This window comes from Coenobita brevimanus, chromosome 95 (genome assembly GCF_032717465.1).
Source record: "Coenobita brevimanus isolate Jiangsu-jjx chromosome 95, ASM3271746v2, whole genome shotgun sequence".
NCBI classification, from domain to species: domain Eukaryota; kingdom Metazoa; phylum Arthropoda; class Malacostraca; order Decapoda; family Coenobitidae; genus Coenobita; species Coenobita brevimanus.
The window spans coordinates 15,641,640-15,667,104 of NC_137048.1; positions in this window are offsets into that span (position 1 = coordinate 15,641,640).

The following is a 25,465-nucleotide window of genomic DNA, read 5'->3' on the forward strand; positions in this document are numbered from 1 at the left end:
TCCATTGTTAAATTTAACGTCCTTCATTCTGCTTTGTTGCCAATCCTGACGGATAGCAACGGCTCTAAGAGGAGGGTAATAATAGTTTTGTAATGGGAAGATTGAAAGGATTGATGATGAAAGCTGATTGCACTGATGAAAACATTTTAGGAAATAGAAACAGAAGGATAAGAAGTAATTTAAGGAACTCCAAAAAAACCTACACAAAATTGAGACACCAGTGATAAGACCGATGCAGGAAGGATGACATGAGTACCTGCATGATCTAAAACGGGAACGAGAGGTTGTCAGTAAAATGGTCAATGAAAGAAAAGCATTCGGGAACCGAATACTAATCGCCCTCTGGATTATGCTGTTGGCCAAGTCACAAGCGTTGCCCCCCAGGTTGGGCCGGGGGGTGGCGCCCCCCTGGGGGGCTGGGGGGCTCCCCCTGGGGGGCCGGGGGTGGCACCCCCTGGGGGGCCGGGGGGGGCACCCCCTGGAGGGACCGGGGGATGGTGCCCTCATGGGGGGCCTGGGGCAGGTGTCCCCCGGGGGGGCCCGGGGGCGGGGCTGGATGATGAAGCCCCCTATGTGTGCACCCCTCCCTGGGGGGCCAAGGGCGTCACCCCCAGGGGGGCCGCACCTCCCCCGGGGGGAGGCTGCCCCTCCAGGGGGGGGTGGAAGACTTTTGCCATATCTTGATACCCTGAAAGTTTCATGTTGATAGCTCAGGCTGTTCATGAGATATAATAGTGATAAACGCAGCCGATGAAAACTAGTTTACCTTTGGCAGCCATTTTGGTGACTTGACCTTGACCCCGAGTGCCCACTTTCGAACTTGTCCAAGATTTTGGGCGTACCTTAATACCCTGAAGGTTTCATGTTGATAGCTCAAGCTGTTCATGAGATATAATGGTAACAGATACACACACACACACACACACACACACACACACGCACACACACACGCGCGCGCGCGCGCGCGCGGGCAAAAACATTATCGCTTCGCCTTGGTAAAGGCGGTCGATAAATATGAGTTCTTTCAGGAACTAATTCATTTCCTACTGTAGTTATCCAGTGCCGTACTGGATTCATTGAAAGGATCACAAATTTCAGTGGGATTACTATGTTCTAATGTTGGGGAATACCAGCATATTACGACTCAGTGCTTAGGGAATCCAGAAAGCATAAAATTTTGCTTGTAACCCTATGAAGAGCACACACACACACACACACACACACACACACACACACACACACATATATAGTTATATACTGCGTGTATATATATATATATATATATATATATATATATATATATATATATATATATATATATATATATATATATATATATATATATATATATATATATATATATATATATATATATATATATATATATATATATATATATATATATATATATATATATATATATATATATTCTGTATATATATATATATATATATATATATATATATATATATATATATATATTCTGTATATATATATATATATATATATATATATATATATATATATATATATATATATATATATATATATATATATATATTCTGTATATATATATATATATATATATATTCTGTATATATATATATATATATATATATATATATATATATATATATTCTGTATATAAATGTATATATATATATATATATATATATATATATGTATATATATATATATATATATATATATATATATATATATATATATATATATATATATATATATATATATATATATATATAATATATATTTTGTATATATATATATATATATATATAGAGAGAGAGAGAGAGAGAGAGAGAGAGAGAGAGAGAGAGAGAGAGAGAGCGCATGCGCACGTGTGCGTAGGGGGGGGGTGTATTTATATACAACGCCGTTGTCGGAGTGATGGTCTTGCACAATTTTGTTCCCAAGAGGTGGATTATAATGCCACAAAGAGGAGGAGGCTGCTCTTTTACCTTTAAATGCAATTATTTCGGTAGCCTAGCCTCGGGCCCTTACACGTCAGAGTGAAAAAGAACTGGTATTTTCGTTTTATAACACCTTCATATAGTAAATTTTTCAGATTCACAAACACTAAAACATATCTACTCATACACATACAAGTACAGACGCATCCACATAAACAGAAAATATACAACTATATAAACAAAACATGTAGGGACGTGTACACGGAGAGAGAGAGAGAGAGAGAGAGAGAGAGAGAGAGAGAGAGAGAGAGAGAGAGAGAGAGAGAGAGAGAGAGAGAGAGAGAGAGAGAGAGAGAGAGAGAGAGAGAGAGAGAGAGAGAGAGAGAGAGAGAGAGAGAGAGAGAGCATTTCCATTTATATTTCATGGCTGAACAAAGATTGCGGATAATCCCAATTGCTTTTGATGATGTGATATTAACTACCTGATTAATGCCTTTGTAAATACATCGAAATTACCTCTCTGAGTCTCCAACAAGGTTTAAGCTCTTTCTGGCTGACTATCAAAATGTCATGATTATCATAATACTGGCTGAGAAGTGTAAATGCAATTGATGTAAATTTGGCTTTGATACAACGACTGGACGTTATTGGATAGACTTTATACACACACTGAAATTCAATAATGGTGGAGACAAGAGCCTCGCGGTGGAATGGAGAGCACTTATCCAAATGAGAGCTGTTTCTGAACAGCTACCACCACCACCACCACCACCACCATCATCATCACAGCTATCACAATCACCACACAACCACAGCTACCATCACCATCATCATCACAGCTACTGCCACCACCACCACCACAGCAACCATCACCACAGCAACCACCAATGCCACCATCACAGCTACCACCACCACCACCACTACACAAATTTCTGGTGAAAAAAAATAATAATAATAATCTGCTCATTGCATCACTGAAGTAATAGTCATCGGACTGTATATGTGCAACCCCCCCCCCTCTCTCTCTCTATGTATTTATGCGGAAATGCATGAAACTCCATGGAAATGCCTCACCATATTTAGGGGCCAAAACACCCGTTCAGAACATTTTAATTGTCATGAAACTGAAAATGGCCCATCTGGGACCCAGTTCCAATCATCTTGCCAAGAGTCACCAAAATCCTCTTTCCAGTTTTGGCTGTGCTCCCCCCCCCCCACACACACACAACCAGGACTATAGTGTATTAACCCGTCATGTCCCGAGCACTTTCGCACCTCCGACACCCCCCAGTCCCAAGCATTTTTGATTTTCTTTTTTTTTTGCTAAAACCTCCGCTTTTGGTGAGAAACATAGAAAATTCATAGAGAAATCGCTCACCTGAGGTTTAAAACTCGATATAGGTAGGAGTACCTCCTTACCTCACTGGGTTTTCTATCAGGCTGGTTGCAAAGAAAACGAGTTCTATGGGAGGATAACTATTCCACACCACTCATAAACGGTATTTATTTATTTATTTGGTACGAATTTATATGTAGTACGAGAGTATATTGGTTTTCAAACAGTAATATAGGCATTATAAGCATTGTTTCACTCACAAACTCATCACCATTCCTGACCTTCTTTTGCCACATTACCTGATCATCATTTCTGACTGTTTCTTCCTCTAATGCTATGTAAACTTTGTCCTCCACATTGTCATCGATTGGGGAATCACTCTGGCCCTGAATGTCTTTATTGGTCAGGTCACTGGTAACAGGTGAATTGCCGAGACAATGGGGGGGGAGGTTATGCAGTGTAAGGCATTGTCCCTGCTTGGCATCTTGTAGAGGAATAGAGGAAGGTGTCCTGTGTATACGTACAAAAAATCACGCAGGAAAATTGAAAATTGTGCAAATTAGGGACCTTGCAATTGCACAACGTACCAGTACGTCGTTGGGACTGGCAAATGCAAAATGTTGCAACGTACCCATACGTCGACGGGACGTCTCGGGTTAAAAAATCAGTTCCTGAAAAGGTCCAAGTCGAGGGAAGACTGCTGTAAACTTGCAATAAAGTTTCAGTTTGAGAGTATAATTACCTCCACCAACAAAGATGGATGGAAGCTATGCATTTACCCGTGTCTGTTTGTATGACTGTGTACAAGATATCTAAAAAAAAAAAAAATTTTATCGGCTTTCAATGAAATGTGGTGGATAAGTGGGCAGTAGGTCGAGAGCTAATTAGAATTAGAAGTGAATCCACATCCATATGCAAGAATGGCTAATATTTTGTTGGTGCTGGTGGAGGTTTGCATTCTCTGAGATTGCATAACAGTGCAGACTAAGACCAATAAATTAAGTGACTATGTAAGGTTGTAAATGTGTTCATCTGGTAGTAAAGAGGAATTAAGGTAGTAAATTACAAGTTTTACTGGCACTGGAGAAGGTATGTGCTCTGTGGCTGCCTTCTAGTTAATGCGTTAAAGTAACTTGACACTGTGAAACAAAACATTAGGGCATGTCCATTAACTCTGCTGCAGAAGGTAGAAAGAAGATTCACCTGTGTGTGTGTGTGTGTGTGTGTGTGTGTGTGTGTTCTTACCTAATTGTATCTTTACAGGAATGAGTCAAGCTCGTACTGTCCCGTGTCTTAAACCATTTTTAACGTACATATAGTTAAATTTATGAATTGTTTTGGCACACACTATTTCATTCGGTAGTGCATTCCACTGATCAATTGCCCTATTTGGGAAACTAAATTCCCTTACCGGTACGTCTTTATCGCCTCTCTTTTTATGCAGATTATTGCAGTGTCCTCATGCTGATGCATCCCCATAGGTTATGTAATCATTTATGTCTATTTTCTCCTTTTCTATCTATCTATCTATCTATTGCCAGACGCCTCAATCCCGTTTGGGGTGGCCACAAACAAATCGCCTCCAAGTCGCCCTGTCCCCCGCCATTTCTCTGCCCTGCTCCCAACTCACACCCCCCTCTCTCATATACCTCTCCACCCCATCCCTCCATCTCATCCTCGGCCTCCCCCTCCCTCTTCCCCCCTCCACCTCACTCACATACACTCTCTTCGTCAGTTTTTCACCCTACATCCTCTCCACATGGCCAAACCACCTCAGTGTGTTCCTCATAACGCTTCCTATCACATCCACATCCACACCACAATGCTCCTTTATATCTTCATTCGTCAGCCTATCTGTCCACGTGACTCCACAGGCTCCTCTTAAATAACTCATTTCCACTGCTCTCACTCTTGACTTGTGTCCTTCCAACAATGTCCAAGCTTCACTTCCGTACGTTAGAGTTGGTATCACAATACTGTCATGCAGTAACTTTTTCACTTCCATGCTCATTTCCCTGTTTCTTATCACTGCTTTCAAAGAACCAGCAACTTTTCTTCCCTGCTGTACCCTTTCAAGCACTTCACCCTCCAAACCTCCATCCTTACTCATCACACTACCCAAGTACTTAAACGTACTCACATTTTCCAATTCCTCACCATCCAACCTCGCTGTACATTCACTAACTTTACCTCTCTCAAAGACCATCACTTTACTCTTCCCTACATTCACCTTTAGATTCCGTTTCTTGCACACTCTCTCAAACTCATCCACCAAGCCTTGCAGCTCCCCTTCGTCTTCACTCAACAACACAGTATCATCTGCAAACAACAGTACAGGGAGTTTCCAAACACTATCCTCTCTCACCAGGGCCACTCCAACATCCACTACCCTACCTTGTACCTCTTTTATTACCCCATCCATGTACAGATTGAACAACCATGGAGACATGACACATCCCTGTTTCAAACCAACTTCCAAAGAGAAAAATTCACTTAGTTCACCATCCACACGCACTGCAGCCTTCGCACCATCGTACATACTCTTCACAGCATTCAACAACTTCCCATCTACTCCATATATTCTTAACACTTTCCACAATCCTTGTCTATCCACCCTGTCATATGCTTTCTCCAAATCCATGAAAGCTGCATACAACTTCTTTCCCTTCTCTAGAAACTTTTCCACTAAAGATCTAAGAATGAATATCTGATCTGCACAACCTCTTCCCTTCCTAAAGCCTCCCTGTTCTTCTCCAACTAATTTCTCTGTTCTTTCTCTAACTCTGTCTATAAGTATCCTACCATACACTTTTCCTATTATACTAAGAAGACAAATGCCCCTATGATTACCACACACTTCTTTTTCCCCTTTTCCTTTGTACAAGGGAATAATCATACCTGACTTCCAATCCTCCGGGACTCTACCTTCCTCCCAGGCCAATCTGCACATCTTCCACATCCATTCTACTACTATCTCTCCACCATGCTTCAGCATTTCACCACACACTCCATCAATTCCTGGGGCTTTCCCTGATTTAACTCTCTTCATTGCTTCCACAACTTCTATCCTACTGATTTCTTCCTGTCTTCTCACCTCCCTCCTTCTCCCAGCCATTCCCCAGCCACTTATACTCGCATTACTTCCATCCTCAACGTTCAACAATTCCTTAAAGTGTTCTCTCCTTTTCTGATATGCATTTATATAGCATAATCATGTCTCCTCTTTTCCTTCCCTCCTGTAGTGTTGTTAGATTCAGTTTTTCTAGTCTTTCTTCGTAGCTTAGAGCCCTTAAGCTTGGTACCCATCTTGTAGCGGCCCTTTGAACGTTTTTCAAACTTATCTATGTGTTTTTTGAGATGAGGACTCCAGACTACTGATTCATACTCCAGAGTTGGTCTGATAAATGATGTTATTATCATTCTTAGCATGTCTTCATTTATGTATTTGAATGCTATTCGCATACAGTATTTGCAAGCAGTGTATACATGTTCCGTACCTTCTCACTGATGTAGTCAGCCGGAGATGGTCTGTTATTGATAATCACACCTAGGTCCCTCTCCCTTTCTGATGTATGTAGGGTTTTACTTCCTAACTTATAATCCCAATCAGGACTTTTCTCACTTTTACCAAACTTGACTACATAACACTTGTCCACACTGGATTCCATTTGCCATGTATTGCTCCATTCATGAAGTTTATTTAATTCTTCTTGTGACTCTTTACAAGAGTCTGCATTAGTAAATCTCCTTTATATTTTTGCATCATCAGCAAACATATTTAGATAGCTTTCATTTCCAGTGTTGCTATCTATATCATTTATATACACTAAAAACATAATTGGTGCCAGCACTGAGCCCTGTGGAACTCCGCTAGTCACTTCCCTCCATGATGAGTAATTTCCCCTTAGTACTGTTCTCATTTCTCTTTTTTTGAGAAAATCTTGCATCCAACAATACAGTTTGCCACGGATTCCTCCTTGGTGGTACAGTTTCCATGAAAGTCTTTGGTGTGGTACTCTGTCAAATGCTTTCTTGAAATCTAAATAGATACTGTCCACCCATCCTTCTCTTTTCTGTAATGTTTCTGTTGCTCTATCGTAGTAGCTCAACAGATTAGTAACACATGATTTTCCCTTTCTAAAACCAAACTGTCTTTCTGTTATCATATTGTGTTCTAGATGATTTACCCAAACTTTTCTTATCAGCTTTTCTAATACCTTGCTTACAACACTGGTTAGTGATACTGGTCAGTAGTTGAGTGGATTTTGTCTATTCCCTTTCTTGAATAAGGGAACAATGTTTGCTTTCTTCCAAATATCAGGTAGTTTACCTTGTCCAAGGATTCCTTGAAAATTAAAGATAATGGTTTACTTAACTCCTTCGCATATTCATGTAGCACCCAACACGAAATTTCATCAGGACCATTTGCTTTTCCTTTGTCTAATTTACTTAACTCTGCCTGTATTTCTTTTTCTGATGTTAGTATATCTAGTAATATGTGTGGGCATGCATGTTCCGTATCACCCCTCTCAAAATTATTTTCTGTAAATTCTGATTGGAAATTCTTATTTAGTGCTTCACAAACATCCTTCTGTTGTGTATAGGTGATCCCTTTATCTGTAATGGATTGTATTTTATCTTTTACTTTGGTTTTGCTTCAGATGTAGCTGTATAATAGCTTCGGTTGATCACCACTTTTATTTATGATGTCCTCCTCAAACTATTTTTGGGCTTCCCTCCTTATTCTTGTATAATCGTTTCTTGCCTGTTTATAGTTGTTATATGCCCTTTCACTCTTGTGTCTTCTGTATCTGTTCCACAACAAATCTCGTTTTTTTTTTTTATTTGTTACATTCTATATGAAACCATTTCTTTCTTTTCTTTTCTGCTTCTTTACACTATGGGATGTACTTCTGGACTCCTATTTCATAAAGTTCACAGAATTTTCTATATATAACATTTCAATCTTGTCCTCTAAGCTCTTTTTCTCAATCAATTTCTAAGAAGTATTTCTTTAGGTCATGATAGTTGCCCTTTTCGTAGTTAAGGCTCTCTTTGTAACTTTCATTACTACTGTGTCATATGCAATCCTGAATTAATACTTCATGGTCACTTTTGCCAAATGGAGAGTGCTACATAATATTGTCCATATCATTTTCTTGCCTCGAAAATATAAGATCTAGTACTGATGGTACGTCAAGTCCTCTTTTTCTGGTGCTTTCTTTTACATGTTGTATTAGGAAAAACTCCTGCACGAGGTCCAAAAGCTTTTGGTCCCAACAGCTTTCCTGGCTTTTTATATCTAGAGTATTCCAATTTATAGGCCTATTTGTATTGAAATCTCCAGTTAGTATAATTCTTTCAGATTTCTCCTCCATTCTATGTGTTATGAGTCCATATTATAATTACAAATCATAATAGATAAATAGATAGATAGAGAGACAGATAGAAGCGGGAAGTCAGATGATGAGAAGATATTGTGTCTGCAAGAATCGAGCAATGCTAAACATGCTTACACACTCTTAACTCAAGGAATGCTTTATAGGCACACGACAGCGCCTCGTGACCATACACACACATACACACATACTCACACACAGGCTTCTAGAACTTTCCAACCACAGTGTAACACACGTGACACGACCTCTGCTACACCAGAATTTAGGAAGCAGAGTCAGAAGGAGAGAGGCCATAGAATCGGCAGGTAGTAGGGAGAAAGGCTTAGCAACTTGGAAGAGAGAGAGAGAGAGCGAGACAGGGAGGTAGCTAGTGGGACTCTACTTATACTTCACTCGTGTGTGAGATACTTGTTTAATATTTCCAAGACAAATAAAAATAGTCCCATACTATTCTTTACCTCTCCTGTCATTGCATGACAAATGGGAACCAAGATTATCTACTTACAAACAACTCAAGTATAACAACCGCTCGTCCACAAGTCTAATAGATAACATCTCTACAAGTAACTACAAAGTCCTTTCATGATATCTGGTGGCAGCGGTGGGATACGGACCTCGTCTTCGAATCAACAGTGAATTTCTACAAAAGCAGGCGACACTCTACAAGATTAGCTTCAGTTCTACAGTGAATTCCTACAAAATATCAAGACTGAAAACAAAAAAATACCTCTCACAACCAACAACTCACAACCAGCTACTGACAGTATTCTCTCCAACCAACCCCTCCGTCTCCCCGATCATCACGCTGATGTAGAGGTGAAGAGGTCACAGGACGCCTTGCAAGTAGTTTAACAAAGTACTGATACAAACAATCTTGCAATTTCTACGACGAACAAACGAACTACAACCATCTACAATCAACTTCAAGTAACAACTCCACGAGTCGTCTGTATAATCTACATGCACCTACAAGTAACGACAGTCTTCATCCCACAACGAGTAAATCACAAGAGAAAAGGACCTAGAAAACATAGAGAAAGAAAAACAAAACAAACAAACGAAGAGTGAGATACAACTCACAACTCACAACCATCAGACCTAACCCTGCTTTCTCTGCTACATCCACCAAACCTCCACCGCTGATGCAGGAGTGGAGAGGTCAAGACAACGAAGCAAATACCAAGCCCATATTCACAACTCGTCTTACTCACTCATCTTCACTCAAGTTACTCATCGCTACTCGTTTACTCACCACAGCTACCAGTGTGGGAAGTCGACGTCACCATACGTGTGCTGAGACGATGACAAGCCGTGTGTCTGACACCCCACAACACGTCAATCAACCCGTGAAGAACAACGCTATCACCACGTGGAACACCACTCACACCATTTCCACCATGGTAAAAATTAGTGAGTTACTTCATTTATACAATACACAGTGAGAGACAAAAAACTTCTGCACAAACATATAAAACGTGCTGTATAGTTACAACTTAAATACATATACGTACTTCAATTATCTTCATAATTCAATCATTAAATACTTGCACCAACAATAAATATTCTACACTGTATATATTCATTCATTTATTATAGCATTTATTTACTACCAACGAGTGTTACCATTTATACCTACATAAAATATGTGTTTCATACATACAACTATACATTATTACACCTACAAAGTGATAAAGAAAATATACCATCACAGTTACTCAGTGAGCGATTAAAAGAACTGTACTAAACATTTTTAAATTAAAGCTACCTTGTGGAAACAGATAAATTAACTTACAAGGAAAACCAGAAAAAAAGAAAAAAAATGGCCAACACAAATGACGTTAGCAAGAATGAACATCTTCAACACAATCGTGAAGACAATGATTTCCACACAGTGCTGACACATATATTGGCCACGATAGGTACAAGTGAACAACAAGTCAGTGTATATAGTTAATACTGTATATAGTGTATATATATTTTTTATATAAAATAACAAAATATGGGACTATATAATATCATTTTCAGTAATATCTGTGCAATATAAACTAAACCTTAAAAAAGGATCCCTAGGAAATTAGCCAGCAATTATGCAACCATGAACAACACAGAAAAAGCGTAGACAAACGAAGAAAAACAAACTATAGAAAATCAATACATACAAAAAAAAAAAAGAAAGAAAAAGAAATAGCGTAAGATCATATAAACAAATGAAAATAAGTGTAATTGTTACTACAAATGCCAAAATACCACATAAACTACAAACAAAAAAGCAAATTGTTGTCTCCACAAGCTAGTGGCATGGCACATCATATCATCGACTGCAACATGACCAGATTCAACGTCAGGACTGCAATTATTATAATTTTGTAACCACAAACGATATGTAACAATTATGTAACGACAAACGATTGCATTATATTACACTTGCTACAATTATGTAACGACAAACGATATGTAACAGTTATGTAACGACAAACGATTGCATACGTTACACTTGCCACAATTATGTAACTACAAACAATATGTAACAATTATGTAACAGTTGCATTAACAAGACGTAACTTTTATGTAACTTTAACTACAATTATGTAACTACAAACAATAAGTAACAATTATGTAACAGTTGCATTAACAAGATGTAACTTTTATGTAACTTAACTACAATTATGTAACTACAAACAATATGTAACAATTATGTAACAGTTGCATTAACTAGATGTAACTTTTATGTAACTTTAACTACAATTATGTAACTACAAACAATATGTAACAATTATGTAACAGTTGCATTAACAAAATGTAACTACAATTATAAGGCCAACACAATTATGCATTACCACAACATTTTGTAACAATTCATAAAATGTTACACTTATGTATTACCACAATATTTATATGTATACAATATTATAATCAATATTATGTACTAATAGATTAGCATATGTCAATGATGATTGCTGTCGGAGGACCTTCAGCTGCGTGGCCGAGCAATGTTATGAGTCCATATTATAATTACAAATCATAATAGATAAATAGATAAACAGATAGATAGAGAGACAGATAGAAGTGGAAAGTCAGATGATGAGAAGGTATTGTGTCTGCAAGAATCGAGCTATGCTAAACATGCTTACACACTCTTAACTCAAGGAATGCTTTATAGGCACACGACAGCGCCTCGTGACCATACACACATACTCACACACAGACTTCTAGAACTTTCCAACCACAGTGTAACACACGTGACACGACCTCTGCTACACCAGAATTTAGGAAGCAGAGTCAGAAGGAGGCCATAGAATCGGCAGGTAGTAGGGAGAAAGGCTTAGCAACTTGGAAGAGAGAGAGAGAGAGCGAGACAGGGAGGTAGCTAGTGGGACTCTACTTATACTTCACTCATGTGTGAGATACTTGTTTAATATTTCCAAGACAAATAAAAATAGTCCCATACTATTCTTTACCTCTCCTGTCATTGCATGACAAATGGGAACCAAGATTATCTACTTACAAACAACTCAAGTATAACAACCGCTCGTCCACAAGTCTAATAGATAACTTCTCTACAAGTAACTACAAAGTCCTTTCATGATATTTGGTGGCAGCGATGGGATACGGACCTCGTCTTCGAATCAACAGTGAATTTCTACAAAAGCAGGCGACACTCTACAAGATTAGCTTCAGTACTACAGTGAATTCCTACAAAATATCAAGACTGAAAACAAAAAAATACCTCTCACAACCAACAACTCACAACCAGCTACTGACAGTATTCTCTCCAACCAACCCCTCCGTCTCCCCGATCATCACGCTGATGTAGAGGTGAAGAGGTCACAGGACGCCTTGCAAGTAGTTTAACAAAGTACTGATACAAACAATCTTGCAATTTCTACGATGAACAAACGAACTACAACCATCTACAATCAACTTCAAGTAACAACTCCACGAGTCGTCTGTATAATCTACATGCACCTACAAGTAACGACAGTCTTCATCCCACAACGAGTAAATCACAAGAGAAAAGGACCTAGAAAACATAAAGAAAAACAAAACAAACAAACGAAGAGTGAGATACAACTCACAACTCACAACCATCAGACCTCACCCTGCTTTCTCTGCTACATCCACCAAACCTCCACCGCTGACGCAGGAGTGGAGAGGTCAAGACAACGAAGCAAATACCAAGCCCATATTCACAACTCGTCTTACTCACTCATCTTCACTCAAGTTACTCATCGCTACTCGTTTACTCACCACAGCTACCAGTGTGGGAAGTCGACGTCACCATACGTGTGCTGAGACGATGACAAGCCGTGTGTCTGACACCCCACAACACGTCAATCAACCCGTGAAGAACAACGCTATCACCACGTGGAACACCACTCACACCATTTCCACCATGGTAAAAATTAGTGAGTTACTTCATTTACACAATACACAGTGAGAGACAAAAAACTTCTGCACAAACATATAAAACGTGCTGTATAGTTACAACTTAAATACATATACGTACTTCAATTATCTTCATAATTCAATCATTAAATACTTGCACCAACAATAAATATTCTACACTGTATATATTCATTCATTTATTATAGCATTTATTTACTACCAACGAGTGTTACCATTTATACCTACATAAAATATGTGTTTCATACATACAACTATACATTATTACACCTACAAAGTGATAAAGAAAATATACCATCACAGTTACTCAGTGAGCGATTAAAAGAACTGTACTAAACATTTTTAAATTAAAGCTACCTTGTGGAAACAGATAAATTAACTTACAAGGAAAACCAGAAAAAAAGAAAAAAAATGGCCAACACAAATGACGTTAGCAAGAATGAACATCTTCAACACAATCGTGAAGACAATGATTTCCACACAGTGCTGACACATATATTGGCCACGATAGGTACAAGTGAACAACAAGTCAGTGTATATAGTTAATACTGTATATAGTGTATATATATTTTTTATATAAAATAACAAAATATGGGACTATATAATATCATTTTCAGTAATATCTGTGCAATATAAACTAAACTTTAAAAAAGGATCCCTAGGAAATTAGCCAGCAATTATGCAACCATGAACAACACAGAAAAAGCGTAGACAATCGAAGAAAAACAAACTATAGAAAATCAATACATACAAAAAAAAAAAAAGAAAGAAAAAGAAATAGCGTAAGGTCACATAACAAAGAAATGAAAATAAGTGTAAGTGTTACTACAAATGCCAAAATACCACATAAACTACAAACAAAAAAGCAAATTGTTGTCTCCACAAGCTAGTGGCATGGCACATCATATCATCGACCGCAACATGACGGGATTCAACGTCAGGACTGCAATTATTATAATTTTGTAACCACAAACGATATGTAACAATTATGTAACGACAAACGATTGCATTATATTACACTTGCTACAATTATGTAACGACAAACGATATGTAACAGTTATGTAACGACAAACGATTGCATACGTTACACTTGCCACAATTATGTAACTACAAACAATATGTAACAATTATGTAACAGTTGCATTAACAAGACGTAACTTTTATGTAACTTTAACTACAATTATGTAACTACAAACAATATGTAACAATTATGTAACAGTTGCATTAACAAGATGTAACTTTTATGTAACTTTAACTACAATTATGTAACTACAAACAATATGTAACAATTATGTAACAGTTGCATTAACTAGATGTAACTTTTATGTAACTTTAACTACAATTATGTAACTACAAAGAATATGTAACAATTATGTAACAGTTGCATTAACAAAATGTAACTACAATTATAAGACCAACACAATTATGCATTACCACAACATTTTGTAACAATTCATAAAATGTTACACTTATGTATTACCACAATATTTATATGTATACAATATTATAATCAATATTATGTACTAATAGATTAGCATATGTCAATGATGATTGCTGTCGGAGGACCTTCAGCTGCGTGGCCGAGCAATGTTATGAGTCCATATTATAATTACAAATCATAATAGATAAATAGATAAACAGATAGAGAGACAGACAGAAGCACGAAGTCAGATGATGAGAAGGTATTGTGTCTGCAAGAATCGAGCAATGCTAAACATGCTTACACACTCTTAACTCAAGGAATGCTTTATAGGCACACGACAGCGCCTCGTGACCATACACACACATACACACATACTCACACACAGGCTTCTAGAACTTTCCAACCACAGTGTAACACACGTGACACGACCTCTGCTACACCAGAATTTAGGAAGCAGAGTCAGAAGGAGAGAGGCCATAGAATCGGCAGGTAGTAGGGAGAAAGGCTTAGCAACTTGGAAGAGAGAGAGAGAGAGCGAGACAGGGAGGTAGCTAGCGGGACTCTACTTATACTTCACTCGTGTGTGAGATACTTGTTTAATATTTCCAAGACAAATAAAAATAGTCCCATACTATTCTTTACCTCTCCTGTCATTGCATGACAAATGGGAACCAAGATTATCTACTTACGGACAACTCAAGTATAACAAACGCTCGTTCACAAGTCTAATAGATAACTTCTCTACAAGTAACTAGAAAGTCCTTTCATGATGCTCTTAAACTTTGAATTGTTTTCTCTGCCAGGTCTTCATATTCACCTTTTTCCCAAAAGTTTGATCCGGGTGGGATGTATAAATTTGCCACAATTACCTTCCGTTCAGACGTACTAATCTCTACTGCGATGAGTTCTACCTGTGAGGGTACATCTAGTTCTATTTCTTTTACTTGCAGAATTTTCTTTGTTAATATTATAATTCCTCATCCATTTTTTTAAGTTCCTGTCTCTTCTCCATATATTGTATTCCACTAGGTTTAGTGTATCGTTTGATATCCTTGGTGTTAATTTTGTTTCAGTTAGGTAAACAATATGTGGTTCCTTTTCTTTGATAAAATCATTCATCTTTAGTAATTTAGATACCATTCCATCTACTTTAGAGAACATCAACTTAATCATCTTGTTTACATACTTGTCATGACTTAGGTCTACTACCTTTCTCGTTTTTATTCCCTCCTGTTCATGTACCACTTTCGAACCTACAATCCAATTACTTTGTAAAAAAAAAGTGTGTTCTTCTCTTCCTCTGATCTTCCCTCATTCATTGTTTTTGCCTCCTTCCTCTTCTCTTTTAGTAATCTAAGTTCCTCTTGAGTTAAGCATCTTTTTATCCATACGATTTTGAAGTCCTCTTTTTCCATAAGTTAATTTGCATGTTTCAGTATTTACTCCACAGTGTTTACACTCTGGGAGGTTACCTTGAGGGGCCTTGATTTATTTCTCTCATATTTCCTTAGCCTTTTGTGTTCCTCTATGTCTTTACTACAGATTTCCTCTGATACTTCCTTCAATATGCTCATTACATTTGCCATCTCCTTTCTGTCTCTCGAAATCTTGTTTTTTTTATTTTTTCCTCCTCTTTATCAGTGATTACTACAGATTTGTTGATGTCTGCTGAACCTTTGACCAATCTTGGACTGTTGTGGATTATTTTCTTCACTTCCTTTTTAATGCTGTTTTCTTTGAATCTTGTTTTTAAGTATTTCTTTAATTTCACCTTTCAGCATATGTGGTTTCCACATCATATTTGTAGCTTTGCATCGCTTCATTCACCTGGGTTATCTTCTCCTCAGTATCACTGCTATGATCTATCAGAGTACTTGCCTGCCTTATTGTCTTTGTATCATTTCTGAACTCTTCCATAATACTCTCATGGTTGACAATTGTCCTTGCCATTTCATTAATCTTCTAAATGTACCCACCTTAACTGATAATTCATGTATTGTTGTGTCTCTCTTATTAATCTCCTTTACTAACTTTTCATTTTCCTCCTTCTGCATGTGCAACTGCTCCCTAGTTTCATCTTTTCCACTCAGAAATGCCTACTCTAATCTGTACACTCGTTCTACCAGCTTATTATGCATCTCCATTTCCATCAGCTCCTGGTAGAAATCATCATCCTGCTTTCTACCTTTGTCCCTTTTCTTAACTTCTTCCAAAGTTTGCTAAAGATGGTGGTCATCTTCTGGTACTAACAGAAAGCTTTTACTTACAGTTTTGCCTTCCTCTAAGTCGCAGACGAAACAGTCAACACTGAAACAGCTGATTTGCTTCTTCGGCACGTCTGCCTACTTCATTGTATTGTGTTATTGGAACAACACTTTTACTTAAACTTCCTCTTTTATATTAGAACATTATTTGGTTGGACCTCGTACAGAGCTTGACTCATATAAAGATACTTTTTAGGTATAGCCATTTGAGGGCCGAGATTGGCCCGGTGTGGAGCGATGTGCAGGCACGTCCTCTCACTCTCGTGTCTATAGTCGCGGCGCATGACTCCGAGGTTGTCATTATCGTACCCTGGCAACCTACCAGTCAAAAGTGCGTCCGATTTCGTATCACAGTATACACGAACCATATTACTATGCACCTATATATTATAAACGTGTATCATTATACACGAACATATACACAAATCACGTGTCTCATACACGAAATCAGACACACTCTTCAGGGGTAGGGTGCCATGGCACGATAATAACAACCTCAGAGTCATGTGCCGCGACTATAGTGTGTGTGTGTGTGTGTGTGCAACTGAAAAACGTATAATTGATAAATGATTATTGTAAGAATTTAGGAGTTGTCATTATAACCAATAAAACTCGCATGTAATAACTCTTGGTGAATATTCACTGACCACCTGAGGCCCGTATTCACGTCGGTTAACGATGCCCACTAGCACATTTACCTAGACAGGTTTACTCTTGGATACTGCTGGCTACTATACTGTACTTTGGTACAATATTTATCCGGCCTTTGCTGAATGTTGAAATAATTATACAATACGGGAGAAGACAGTAAGACACAATAATTAGAACAACTCACTGAGGATGAGGTATTAGGGAGCCTCCATAACCGACGAAAATACTCATATGACCTTGAGTCCATACCACAAGAACCCCCCATGTTTCCCAGACTTAATGTTGCCTGTTACGACACTACCACCCTCTAGATCTCCCACGTCTCATTCCTGGATAATATGAGGATAAAATGTCTTGCTACCACTAGTCCAAATTCGGCTATTTGCCGTAATTCGATAGGAAAGGCAGAAAAGAAAGATAGGCTACAAGGGTTTCACTTTCTGCAGATTCCAGCCGATTTGAAGAAGGTTCTTTTGGTAAATTTAGTAGCTCACACAGAGCATAATGTCTGTTTGCAAGAAAAAAAGAATCTCTGATAGTGATGATCAATGATTGAGGAGGGAATGGCTGAGGAATGTACGGGAAAGTAATGATATTTTGAATTGCATACTTCTACATGATGAATTTGGAGAAAATCTATGACAGTGGACAGGCATGAACCGTGTAAAGAATGAAGAGCTTAATGGAGTTGAGGATAGATTACTCAAGACCATTCAGAGCATATTATATGGCGCACAAACATCTTCGAGAGTGGAAGGTATAATAAGGGAGAGATTCAGCTTGCCTGTTGACCTGCAACAAGATTATGTCATGTCACCATGCTCTGTGAGTTCACTTTCACTCTTCGTTGTGACTTCGAGTGTGTTTGTTAACCTGCCATGTCCTGGCAGATTTTTCACCAGTGACCCCTCCCCCCAATCCCAGCAGATTATCATTTTTTTTTTTTTTTTGCTAGAACCTCCACTTCTGCTAGAACCTCCACTTCTTACAAGAAACATCAAAAATTCAAGCGAAAGTGCTCACCTGAGTTTAGAAATACCTGGCACAGGTGACCCTACCCTCACCTGGTACCGTGTTCTGTCGAGCCAGACTCTGGAGAAGACATTTTCTATGGGACGGATAACTATTCCAAACCAATCAGATTAGGTAGATAATAATTTATTTGGTGCGAATTTATATGTAGTGCAAGAGCATATTGGTTTTCACACAATAATATAAGTGATACACATCAACATACCGCACCTTCCTTGGTGATGTTACCTGCCCATCACCTCTGCATGTTTCTTCCTCTAACACCATGTAAACTTTGTCCTCCACATTGTCATCAATTGGGGAATCACTTTCGCCTTGAATTTCATATGTATGTGGCGAGACATGTCTTTACTGGACAGATCACAATAACAGGTGAGTTGCCAAGACAGTGGCATGCAGGAGAGGGGAGAGGTCACTTGGGTTAAGGCATTGTCCCCACCTGGCCGCGGGTAGAGGAAGGTGTCTCGTGTATACGTACCAAAAATCACGCACGAAATTTGAAAAATGTGCAAATGACGGACCTTGCAATTGCAGGGCGTTTATAAACGTCAACTGGAGTCACAGTGAGAGAACATTCCGGTACGTCAATGGGATGGGGCAGGTAAAAAAAAAAAAAAAAAAGCCACCATGTCTGTGTTGTTGTTGCTGCTGTTGTTGTTCTTGTTGAGTAACTCCGGTTTTTCTTCCCAAACAAGCCTATCAATCACAGGCTAGCAACTGCCCATATAAGGCCTTCCCGTGCACTGAACTGATGTTCCCATGCGACAGACAGCAGGTGGGGGGAAAATGGTGGAGATTTGCTTCCCAGATGGATGTCACGCATCACTCCGTTACTCAGTTAAATTGTTACAACTCAGTGTAAATGGCTTTCTGAGTTACAGGAAGCCATTAAGAATGGAACTCAGTGTAGAGCTACCTAAAGTGTAAAGAAGAAGAATAAATGTGACAAAATGACTGGGAATAATTGGAGGAGATGAGGGCTTACACAGAAAATGAATGATAAATGTGTGGGAAGAACCAGGCAGCACTGTCAAGTGAATGTTTATGGGTATGTTTATGGCTGGGGTATTGAGAAAGGTGAACACAAGGACACGTGGCAGGGAGGTGATTCTGAAGAGAGGAAAATAATGAATGGGAAAGGTTCGCGTTCATGTCTGCACTGTTAACAGCAGATATGATGTGAATGTTATAACTGTTGTGGTGTGTGTAAAGGATAGAAATTAAAAGTGAATGTAGAAAAACAGAATGATGGTGTCTGAAAGAAGCAGAGACAAACTGTAGGTTGAGACCGAATGGTGCAGAAATGAACACTGTGAATGTGTTCAAGCATATAGGCAAATGGATGATGAACTGAGTGAACGGGTGCAGTAAGAATGGAGGGTGGCCGCAACGTTAAGAGCAGTGGCCAGAAATTGGAATGAAAGAGTGGAAGTGAAAAAAGCACTGAATGACAGTAGGTTAATTTCAATACTAACGCCTAGTAGTGAAGCGTGGAAGATACTTGAGGGATATAGAGAAAGTAGTTGTGCAGTTTCTTCCAGTCAATTAGGAGAAAACATGGAAACTGTTTGCCCAATCCTGCGATATGTATGTCGATTTCACTGAAATCCAAGTATTCTCTTTCCCCTATTATTGATCATATTTATTTTTGGAAGGGTGCTGACTCCTCCCTCCCCTCCAGAATCAGTGAGGGGTCATGCTCTTCAAATAATGCATTATGGGTGAAAATCCATTGTACAACATATACTAAGATATCAGAAACATCTCTTCCCTCCTTTCACTGTTTGAGAATTTTTATTTTGGTGAGGGGGGGGGGACTCCCCTAAATATCATGGTAGGAAAATCGTATATAGTGGAAAACCTTCGAAGTAACCAGACGCATTCACCTGTGAAGTCTTATTCGAATCTTTCCCGTTTCTTTTTTGGGGGTAGGGGACTGACCCCCTAATAATCACTGGGAGCTCACTCTTCCCAAATATTGCATTATGGATGAGAGTCTCCTTACAACATGTACTATGATATCAAAGCAGTATCTGCCCTCCTTCCCCTCTTTTGAATTCTTTACAAGTTTTAGAGGAGGCTGACCTCCCTGAAAATAACTGTGGAAAATCTTATATAATGGAAGACTGTCACGGCAGGAAGTGAAATATGAAATAAATTGCAATCGATATTCAACAATAATAAAGACAGAGTCTTGCTGGTACTACCTCCGGCTGGTGCAGACAGATTAATGATTTGATATGAAAGAACTGGCTTAACTACCATTCGTGATTATTATAGGAAGTTTGTGCAAACTGGGAGTAGTATACTAAAGTAAGCACAATATGGAGAAATGAAACACGATTCTTACATTTAATCAATCCCGATGAAAAGAACTGAAAATTTATTAATTACAAACAAAATGAATTCTTACATTACAAGATAATTTAAACGAGTAATCAGTCACTCAGATCAGACAACTAGCTAATACTCTTAAGCTCAGAAAACTCAGAGAATATACTGGTCAGTGGAGAAAATGGAGTTGTGGCTGCTAAGAGACTGGACGGCACAGCTACTCAGGCCACTGCACTGCGCACTACTGACGTCCACTGTTGCCGATCACCAATTCGGTGGGGAGATGTAGGGGTCGTAGAACTGCTAAAGACTGGGTGATAAGCCTCAAGATGGGGTCTTCACTGCTCTGCAGTGTTCTTGAGATCCTCTTCCCATGGCAGCACTTCACCAACTGATTGATGTTCTCATGCCAGCCACAAAGCAATACATGATCACCGGGAGTAGGCATGGTTTACCTTAATGGCTAACGAGGCAGGGCAGAGGAATGACAAATACACAAAAGTATCACTAAGTAATGCGCCAAGGGAGTGCATGAAAACAATAACTAGTGAAACAATAATGAACGTTTTAAGAACAATCCCAACTGGAGCACTGTCGGGATGGTTAGCTGAGTGAATAATTTTGGTTTTTTCACTAATGCATTTTGCTTTCCCATAATGATACAATGTCATGAATTTGTATAAAAACACAGTTAGGCGAATTCATAACATTACGCCCAATCAAAACAAATGTTTTTTTCTGAAAAATTTAACAGTAGGTAATATTGTTACGTCCCAGACCTCACACTGACACAGGCTCCAACAGCAGTAGTACAGTACAGGAATGACGTTGCCCAGTGAGTTATTGTTCTTATGGTCAGCCTTTAGGTGTGCAGTACACAAGATCAGCTGAGGCGAAAATGAACACTGGCTCCTTAAAGTTCACTGTCTTTATTTTCCAAATAATTCCACTTAATTCTTTCCAACTTCACTGTTCTCACAAGCACTGGAGCTATACACACTTTACTGTTATTACACTTAATACTCAACACTTCACTGTTTTCTCAGCTTCCAATGATATACAAACTTCAATAACCTGTCACTGTTTGCCACTGTTTTCACAAGTACCAAAAATATACAATCTTCACAGACAGTAATTACACTTAATGCTTGCAAAGCAACTCTCCACAAACTTCACTAACAGCACTGCACCAAAACCGACTGCACTTCACTCACACTGAACTGAATCCCGACTAAAAACTCCAAACCGACTGACTGACTGCCTAGTCTCTTCCCCATCCTTATATAAGCTTGCATTACTCTCGAAACTTCTACTTCTCCAACATTCTAGGACATACTGTCCTGCATCAGCCACTAGCAACAACAGTTACCAACTACTAGACATCAAAACATGCTAGAGTTGTCTCACATTACATAACACTCTAAATAATTTACCATACGAACTTAAATTACATAATTTAATAGGCAATCACTTAAATAAAACATTATAAAGAAAAAGAGCACAAAAATAAATGAATGTTTAACTTACGAAATAACTATGCTCACAAACAACAGGCAAACTGGCAACTCTGATGACTCGTACAGGAACTTACGGTACCAGAAAAGTCTCAAAGGTACGAGACTACCTAACTGGCAAATCTCCCTTCATAACACTACCCTCTCCCTAGTTCTTTGTCGTCCCGACAAAACTGAACAGTATATCCTATTGAAACATCTAACTATACACAAAATAATCTTTCAACTTATCAGGTCTTCTTCTATGCCGCTGCTGACAATGTCCTTGCTCTTCCACACAGTCCTCTTCTCCAGGAAGGTCTTGGTCCTCTTCTTGACACAGCACACATCACAGGTCCGACACCACTCTTCAACATCCTGATGCATGCCAATCCAATAGAACTTGTGTCGCAGCCAGCTTCCCAGGTGCCCACTAGTGATCTGGCTATGGGACTTATCCAAGATCTCAGACCTCATCTTCTTATCAGAACCACCAGTTGCCAACACTCGCTGAGGCCATTGGGGATCTCCCACTGACGCTCCAGTAGTCCGTTGCAACGAAGAAGGTCCCACTGACTCCAGCAGCTCTTGGTCGCAGTGCCCAATCTGGAAACTCCTCCCCATGATGGTCGCACTGCACTCTGCTGCAGCCACTCCAGCACTGGTTGCAAATCTGAACCCTCCATCTGCATCCTCCCCAGGTCTTCTTCGTCCGACGCCAGTCCCGTCACCACAGTACAGCTGCATTTCTTCCTATGATTCCCATTCCTGCTACACTCCTTGTTGTCTGTTCCTCTGTCTTCTCGCACACTATTCATCAAGGTTCTCTTGCATTTCTTCAGTGGTGGGTCTTCTGCAGCCTTCTTATCATCCCAACCATTCTGATCCGCAAGTAACTCAAACTGTGCACGGTAAGCTTTCTAAGATACTCTACCATCACTTTCTTGAGGTTCCTTCTTAACTGGATCCCCATTATAGCCATGCACTGCACTGGTTTGGGGCCTAAAAACTGGGGCATCATAATTATGTCCAGGCCTTGAACCTCCAACTTTCTGATTATTCAACCCTGCAATGCCATTTTCACATGCCCAAGATCCGCCAAGATTCACCATACACTGTCTACTCCTTTCATATGCCCCCTGTACACTAACCTGAGGCTCAGCAGTGCAATATTTCTCTACAGCCTCAATTTTCTCACTAATTATCCGCACATGGTCAACTACATGATCCAACTGGTTATCTACTGTACATGCTGTCTGCATTCCATCACAATTCCTTCACTAATCTTTAGCTGGTTGTCTACATGCTGTCTGCACTCCGTCACTATTTCCTCGCTAATTGTCTTCAACTGTTCGTCTACATGCTGTTTACACTCCACCACATTATTGCTTACCTCATACTTCTGCTGCTCTAGCTTATCATCAACTTCTTCTTTTAGCTGTTGCTGTTCTTCCTTGATTTCCCCCATGAATGCATCTAGCTGCCCTTGCATCCTCGGTTGTACTTTCTTCTGTTGTTTCTCTGATGCCTCTTGAAGTTGCTCATATCGTTCTTATTGTTCTTCACATTGTGCCTCCAGTTGTTCCCTTTGTGCCTTCACTAGTAGAGTTCCTGCCTCTATTAGTTCTTTGAGTTTTTCTTTCTTTCAATCATTGCCAGTAGTTGGACATTTCGTGCTTCCAATAGCTTCATGATTGCAACCAATGTCACATTGTCTTCCTACCCTGCTCGACCTCTTGTCTGGACACCTTCTTGCTCCATGTCGAAGATTAGACACACTGCAGCCCTGAATAATAATCCCACTCCTGACACCAGCGTTATGTCCCCGACCTCTGACTGCCACAGGCTCCAACAGCAATAGGAAGGATGTTGCCCAGTGAGTTGTTCTTCTTATGGTCAGCCTTTAGGTGTGCAGTACACAAGATCAGTTGAGGCAAAAAATAAACACTGGCTCCTTAAAGTTCATTGTCTTTATTTTCCAAATAATTCCACTTAATTCTTTCCAACTTCACTGTTCTCACAAGCACTGGAGCTATACACACTTTACTGTTATTACAGTTAATGCTCAACACTTCACTGTTTTCTCAGCTTCCAATGATATACAAACTTCAATAACCTGTCACTGTTTGCCACTGTTTTCACAAGTACCAAAAATATACAATCTTCACAGACAGTAATTACACTTAATGCTTGCAAAACAACTCTCCACAAACTTCACTAACAGCACTGCACCAAAACCGACTGCACTTCACTCACACTGAACTGAATCCCGACTAAAAACTCCAAACCGACTGACTGACTGCCTAGTCTCTTCCGCATCCTTATATAAGCTTGCATTACTCTCGAAACTTCTACTTCTCCAACATTCTAGGACAATACTGTCTTGCATCAGCCACTAGCAACACAGTTACCAATTGCTAGACATCAAAACATGCGAGAGTTGTCTCACATTACATAACACTAAATCATTTACCATACGAACTTAAATTACATAATTTAACAAGCAATCACTTGAATAAAACTTTATAAAGAAAAAGAGCACAAAAATAAATGAAAGTTTAACTTACGAAATAACTATGCTCACAAACAACAGGCAAACTGGCAACTCTGATGACTCGCACAGGAACTTACGGTACCAGAAACGTCTCGAAGGTACAAGACTACCTAACTGGCAAATCTCCCTTCATAACAATATATACATCCTAACTCTGTCACACAAGATTCACACTGACGTGTGTTTACTATTGTGCTACAGGAGAAGATTGCTGACGTTAATGGGTGCAAAAGACTCATGTTTATGTTAACAGAAGCAAGATTGAGTGAAAAAAAACTCTGTGATGACGGTGAAAAATCCTGTACTCAGGTCACACTGAGCAAAAGTTCATTATATTTACAGTACTTTAACAACTAACTGTTATGTAGCGTGATGTATGTGCTACATGGTGTCGGTGTGACAGTTGTGGTGTAACTGTACCTACATGTAAAATGATATAATACATATTAACAAATGGAGACACTGAGGGCAGAGGAGGAGAGGCGGCAACGTGTGGCAGACGCAATCAGCTGACCCGCATGGCAAAACTGATACACCTATCACTGTACCTGCACAGCAAAACTGCTCCACCTGCCAACTGTACTTGTGAAATCAACCAGGGTGGAGCATCAATAATGTCGATGTGACAATTTGTATTAAACTGC